This window comes from Gymnoscopelus microlampas (genome assembly GCF_963454915.1).
Source record: "Gymnoscopelus microlampas genome assembly, chromosome: 19".
NCBI classification, from domain to species: Eukaryota; Metazoa; Chordata; class Actinopteri; order Myctophiformes; family Myctophidae; genus Gymnoscopelus; species Gymnoscopelus microlampas.
The window spans coordinates 36,793,071-36,800,570 of NC_139956.1; the positions used below are offsets into that span (position 1 = coordinate 36,793,071).

The 7,500-nt window shown below is 42.1% G+C and overlaps 1 protein-coding gene across 2 annotated transcripts in view; it reads right to left on the reverse strand.

Moving 5' to 3' along the window:
• Window positions 1-7,500, reverse strand: part of lrch4 (leucine-rich repeats and calponin homology (CH) domain containing 4) — an 86,622-nt gene that overhangs the window by 76,469 nt on the left and 2,653 nt on the right. The window lies entirely within an intron of this gene.

Here is a 7,500-nt window from a genome sequence, read left to right on the forward strand (position 1 = left end):
GTAGCGCAGCACCATCTGCTATTTTTTGAAAAATCTTGAATATTTGTGCAAATATTTGAATATATGTGTTTTAAACGCAAACATTTTTTACTCTGTTACAACTTCTGGGGGTCCCTGGAACAAAATATTTTGATTTGGGTGGTCCTTGACATGGAAGAAGTTTGAGAAACACTGATTATAGCAACATTATTTTTTTCAAAAAAAAATTAGGATTTAGAAGACATTTGTAGAATCCCCCGAGAAGCAAAGATTTGAGTTAAAAATGTTTGCACAAATTTTCAAAAAATAGCCTAAAAGAAATCTCAAAATGACACCGATGCGTTCCTGGCTTTAATGGGTTAAACTCATTGTTCAGCCATGATTATTCTAACTGCATAAGTGGAGCGTTTTTTTTTTGGTCGCTGCTATTCCACAAATATCACACATCTCTCCTCTTGTTGCTAAGTTACTACAGTAAGTCCATCTGAAGAGGCGGTTCCTTTTCATTTACCGGGGTCTATGAAATCGCTCCGGTATTGATTTGCAACCACACACTGTGTTGGGCTTGATTATGTGTGTGTGGAGATGAGAATGTGTCTCAATCCCCCTACTCACTTTCACTTTCTCTCTCTTCAGACCACCAACACACACACACACACACACACACACACACACACACACACACACACACACACACACACACACACACACACACACACACACACACACACACACACAGACACACAGGTGTAAAGTAACTAAGTACATTTACTCAAGTTTACTTTTACTCCACTACAATTATTTGAAAACGTTGGTTACTGGTTACTTTGCAGATATAAATTATTACATTATAAAACATACATGAACCACTTTAGCCCTATTTTATACCTATTTGAAAATAGCAGATCTACAAGCTCACAACGCGTCGCGGTGCGTTCTGACCTTGTAGATCGGCTATTTTCAAACATGTTAGTACTTTTACTTTTGGTACTTTAAGTACATTTTGATACCAATACATTTGTACTTTTACTCAAGTAAATTTTGAATTCCGGACTTTTACTTTATTGATACTTTTACTTAAGTAACACATTGTACTTTTTCCACCACTGCGCGCGCGCACACACACACACACACACACACACACACACACACACACACACACACACACACACACACACACACACACACACACACACACACACACACACACACACACACACACACACACACACACACACACACACACACACACACACACACACACACACACACACACACACACTCCCTCTTATCTTTCTCACTCAAAACAAAGAGGATAATTGCTTCTGAGAAGAGTATCACATAACATAATTGATGTGTGGATTGTTCTTCACTCTCATCTTCTCTCTCTCTCTCTCCCTCCCATCTATCTTTCTCTCTCTATATATATATATATATTCAAATGAGCTTTATTGGCATGAGAAAACATATGTTTTACATTGCCAAAGCAAAAGTGGAACAATTACAATCAGAACAATATAGCTGCAAGCAGCAATTAGCGGTTTCGAGAATAATGGCAGACTGGCAGACTGTGACAAGAGTGGCAGACTGGCAGACTGGCAGACTTTGACAGAGTGGCAGACTGGCAGACTGGCAGACTGGCAGACTGGCAGACTTTGACAGAGTGGCAGACTGGCAGACTGTGACAGAGTGGCAGACTGGCAGACTGGCAGACTGTGACAGACTGTGGCAGACTGGCAGACAGACAGACTGTGGCAGACTGGCAGACTGGCAGACAGACAGACAGACAGTGACAGAGTGGCAGACTGTGACAGAGTGAGAGAGAGAGAGAGAGAGAGAGAGAGAGAGAGAGAAAGAGAGAGAGAGAGAGAGAGAGAGAGAGAGAGAGAGAGAGAGAGAGAGAGAGCAAAGTGCACATGTCTGAATTAACAGGGTCATGTTTTGCATAATGCAATTTAAATGTAAACTGTGACAAGTGGGGTTTGAGCCGTGGACCTTTGGCACATGAGACTAACACTGTATTGATCAAGCTATTCAATCCACAGCCTTGGTCAGTGAGAAGGGAGAATCCAACAAAACAAAACAAAACAAAAGAGGGAATGAAGTACATCATACATTGAAAACAAGTACTCTCAATAAGCGTTTCATTTAACAATTGCATGTTTATTCATTGATACAGTCATGTTGTGTGTAATGCAATTGAGTTGAGGTCTGCATGAGGTGAGATTTGAACCGGCGACGCTCTGGTATCAAGGCAGATGATTAAGCCATTGGGCCAACAGACCCGAACTGATGAAAAGGGAGTTCACACACATGACACACTTTCACGCAAATTGCTCAGAAATACTGGATTTAAATGTTTTTCAAACTGCTCAAAATTGCAGACAATCTAAGGGCGGAGTTTACTGGTTAACAATTGCACATGCATTCATTGATACAGTCATGTTGTGTGCAATGCAATTATAATGAATTCTACATGACGTGGGATTCGAACCAGGAACCCTGTGGTTTCAAGGCAGATGATTAAGCCATTGGGCCAACAGACCTGTACTAGTGAAAAGGGAGTTCACACACATGACACACTTTCACGCAAATTGCTCAGAAATCCTTGGTTTAAATGTTTTTCAAACTGCTCAATATATTTCGGAATGGAAACTAGTGGAAAATAGTCGATCTACAAGCTCACAACGCGTTGCTATCTAAAAAGGTGTGAGATTGTAGATCGGCTATTTTCACAAGAAAGTATGTCATACATAAAAAAAAACTACTCTCAAAAGCATTTCGTGTTATTGTCTAAACATTGCACTTGTCTGAATTAACAGGGTCATGTTTTGTACAATTCAATTTAAATGTGAACTGTAATAAGTGGGATTCGAACCAGGGGACCTTCGGCACATGAGACTCACACTCTACTGGTGGAGCTATCCAATACACAGCCTTAGACAGTGAAAAGGGAGAATCCAACAAAACAAAACAAAAGCGCGAATGAAGTACGTCATACATTGAAAAGAACTACTTTCAAGTATGCATTTCTCGTCATCTTTAACAATTGCACATGTATTCATTGGTATAGTCATGTTGTGTGCAATGCAATTATAATTAAGTCTACTTGAGGTGGATTCGAACCGGCTACCCTATGGTTTCAATGGTTTCAAGGCAGATGATTAAGCGATCAAGCTATTGAACCAACACACCTGAACCTGTGAAAAAGGGCCTCAAACATGTATTTGACACAGTTTCATGCACATTGCTCAGAAATCCTGGATTTAAATGTTTTTCAAACTGCTCAAAATTGCAGACAATCTAAGGGCAGAGCTTACTGGTCAAAGTGATACATGTGTTCCTCATGAGTCAAGGCACATGTGTAAGCAGGTTTAACGGCTGTCGGCCAAACGAGGCATGACTTTTGCCTGTTTAAAGTTTGCATTTTCAAAAAATTGCTATAGCGCCCCCCTTTGACCAATTGGAGTAAGATTGGTTTCAGTGATACTTGGAAGGACCCTCTACAATATTGCAAAGTGTCAAACAAATGTGAGTCTGCATGTATGTGTTAGGGGCAGATGAATAATTTAAAAAAAGCTGCAATTTTCATTGGCTTATAAAAGCTTAACGTTTTCACTTATGGAAAATCCGCTAAGTTACGTTTGTCGGCATTGGTCCAAAGTTCATGTGTATACAGTTTCGTACAGATTGCTCATAAATCCCAGGAGAAGTGATTTTTTTACTGCTTTTTACTGCTTTTCATAGAATTCGAAATGGTGGGAGATCTAAAGGTCAGAGGTCAAAAGTCAGAGTGTGAAAGTTGTTAGGCATGAGGAGACGCATGTGTGCATCGAAGTTTCATGGCTGTGGGTCAAACAGGGCATGAGTTGTACCTGTTCAAAGTTGGCATATTTCAATTGAGTGCTACAGCGCCACCTTTGGCCAATGTTTGTGAGTTTCGGGTTTTCGCCGTTTGGCATAGCCCTCTACCATATTGCCGAATTTCATAAAAAGTGACCACGCGGTTAGGCCAGAACTGGCAAAACCGGCGGAAGAATAATAATAAATATAGCTGCAAGCAGCAATGAGCGGTTTCGAGAATAATGGCAGACTGGCAGACTGTGACAGAGTGGCAGACTGGCAGACTTTGACAGAGTGGCAGACTGGCAGACTGTGACAGAGTGGCAGACTGGCAGACTGGCAGACTGTGACAGACTGTGGCAGACTGGCAGACTGGCAGACAGACAGACTGTGGCAGACTGGCAGACTGGCAGACAGACAGACAGACAGACAGTGACAGAGTGGCAGACTGGCAGACTGTGACAGACTGGCAGACTGGCAGACTGTGACAGAGTGGCAGACAGACAAACAGACAGACAGACTGTGACAGAGTGGCAGAGTGGCAGACAGACAGACAGTGACAGAGTGGCAGACTGGCAGACTGGCAGACAGACAGACTGTGGCAGACTGGCAGACTGGCAGACAGACAGACAGTGACAGAGTGGCAGACTGGCAGACAGACAGACAGACTGTGACAGAGTGGCAGACTGGCAGACAGACAGACAGTGACAGAGTGGCAGACTGGCAGACTGGCAGACAGACAGACAGTGACAGAGTGGCAGACTGGCAGACAGACAGACTGTGACAGAGTGACAGAGTGACAGAGTGGCAGACTGGCAGACTGGCAGACAGACAGACAGACAGTGACAGAGTGGCAGACTGGCAGACAGACAGACAGTGACAGAGTGGCAGACTGGCAGACAGACAGACAGTGACAGAGTGGCAGAGAGAGAGAGAGAGAGAGAGAGAGAGAGAGAGAGAGAGAGTGAGAGAGAGAGAGAGAGAGAGAGAGAGAGAGAGAGAGAGAGAGAGAGAGAGAGAGAGAGAGAGAGAGAGAGAGAGAGAGAGAGAGAGAGAGAGAGAGGCAGTGAGAAAGAGAGGCAGTAAGAGAGAGAGCGAGAGAGAAGAAGTGAACATGCATTAATTAACAAAGTCATGATTTTTGTTCAGTAAATTATATTTGGACCGGTTAAATTGGGGTTTGAACCAGGGACCTATAGACTTGTGGGTAGACAGTGTAAAGGATAAGGATAATTCCAGGTCTGTTCATGAAAGTCCTTGCGGTCTTGTTTCCAATGAGGGCCTGTGAGCAATTAGGGGTTAAGAGTCTTGCTCAGGGACAAATTTCATTTCATCGACACATTTGCTGGCCTGGCCTGGAATCGTACCTGGGGCAACCAGGGCCTCTGGCTCCCTAGGTGGGCTCACTAACCACTCAGCTATGGCCACAGTACAGACTGAGCCATTGGATAGACAGAATTGATTTCATATGTGGTAAGTTATCATACAGCATGGGTTGCTTATTATATACATACAAGCTCATAACGCGTCACATTGTAGATCGGCTGTATGTGGTTACTGTAGGTGTTGTATTAATAATTACATCTGCAAAGTAACAAGTAACTAAAGCTGTCATCTGCTGTAATTGTAGTAGAGTAGAGTAGTAAAGTAAAAGTACCTAAAAATTGTACTGTGCATGTGGCAGGTGTGATTGGTGATGAGTGAGAGCAGGTGAGAGGGTGGATCCAATCCATGGGAATAGGGGGAATTCCAAATGATGATCACCTGAACGCGTTGTTGGGGACAGGGATTTGAACCGGCTACCCTATGGTTTCAAGGCAGATGATTAAGCGATCAAGCTATTGAACCAACACACCTGAACCTGTGAAAAAGGCCTCAAACATGTATTTGACACAGTTTCATGCAAATTGCTCAGAAATACTGGATTTAAATGTTTTTCAAACTGCTCAAAATTGCAGACAATCTAAGGGCGGAGTTTACTGGTTAACAATTGCACATGCATTCATTGATACAGTCATGTTGTGTGCAATGCAATTATAATGAATTCTACATGACGTGGGATTCGAACCAGGAACCCTGTGGTTTCAAGGCAGATGATTAAGCCATTGGGCCAACAGACCTGTACTAGTGAAAAGGGAGTTCACACACATGACACACTTTCACGCAAATTGCTCAGAAATCCTTGGTTTAAATGTTTTTCAAACTGCTCAATATATTTCGGAATGGAAACTAGTGGAAAATAGTCGATCTACAAGCTCACAACGCGTTGCTATCTAAAAAGGTGTGAGATTGTAGATCGGCTATTTTCACAAGAAAGTATGTCATACATAAAAAAAAACTACTCTCAAAAGCATTTCGTGTTATTGTCTAAACATTGCACTTGTCTGAATTAACAGGGTCATGTTTTGTACAATTCAATTTAAATGTGAACTGTAATAAGTGGGATTCGAACCAGGGACCTTCGGCACATGAGACTCACACTCTACTGGTGGAGCTATCCAATACACAGCCTTAGACAGTGAAAAGGGAGAATCCAACAAAACAAAACAAAAGCGCGAATGAAGTACGTCATACATTGAAAATAACTACTTTCAAGTATGCATTTCTCGTCATCTTTAACAATTGCACATGTATTCATTGATATAGTCATGTTGTGTGCAATGCAATTATAATGAAATCTACCTGAGGTGGGATTCGAACCGGCTACCCTATGGTTTCAAGGCAGATGATTAAGCGATCAAGCAATTGAACCAACACACCTGAACCTGTGAAAAAGGGCCTCAAACATGTATTTGACACAGTTTCATGCACATTGCTCAGAAATCCTGGATTTAAATGTTTTTCAAACTGCTCAAAATTGCAGACAATCTAAGGGCAGAGCTTACTGGTCAAAGTGATACATGTGTTCCTCATGAGTCAAGGCACATGTGTAAGCAGGTTTAACGGCTGTCGGCCAAACGAGGCATGACTTTTGCCTGTTTAAAGTTTGCATTTTCAAAAAATTGCTATAGCGCCCCCCTTTGACCAATTGGAGTAAGATTGGTTTCAGTGATACTTGGAAGGACCCTCTACAATATTGCAAAGTGTCAAACAAATGTGAGTCTGCATGTATGTGTTAGGGGCAGATGAATAATTTAAAAAAAGCTGCAATTTTCATTGGCTTATAAAAGCTTAACGTTTTCACTTATGGAAAATCCGCTAAGTTACGTTTGTCGGCATTGGTCCAAAGTTCATGTGTATACAGTTTCGTACAGATTGCTCATAAATCCCAGGAGAAGTGATTTTTTTACTGCTTTTTACTGCTTTTCATAGAATTCGAAATGGTGGGAGATCTAAAGGTCAGAGGTCAAAAGTCAGAGTGTGAAAGTTGTTAGGCATGAGGAGACGCATGTGTGCATCGAAGTTTCATGGCTGTGGGTCAAACAGGGCATGAGTTGTACCTGTTCAAAGTTGGCATATTTCAATTGAGTGCTACAGCGCCACCCTTTGGCCAATGTTTGTGAGTTTCGGGTTTTCGCCGTTTGGCATAGCCCTCTACCATATTGCCGAATTTCATAAAAAGTGACCACGCGGTTAGGCCAGAACTGGCAAAACCGGCGGAAGAATAATAATAATGAAAGTGTAGAGATGTAATAGCTTTCGAAGCCTTACAGGCTCTCGAAACCTAATGAAAGTGTA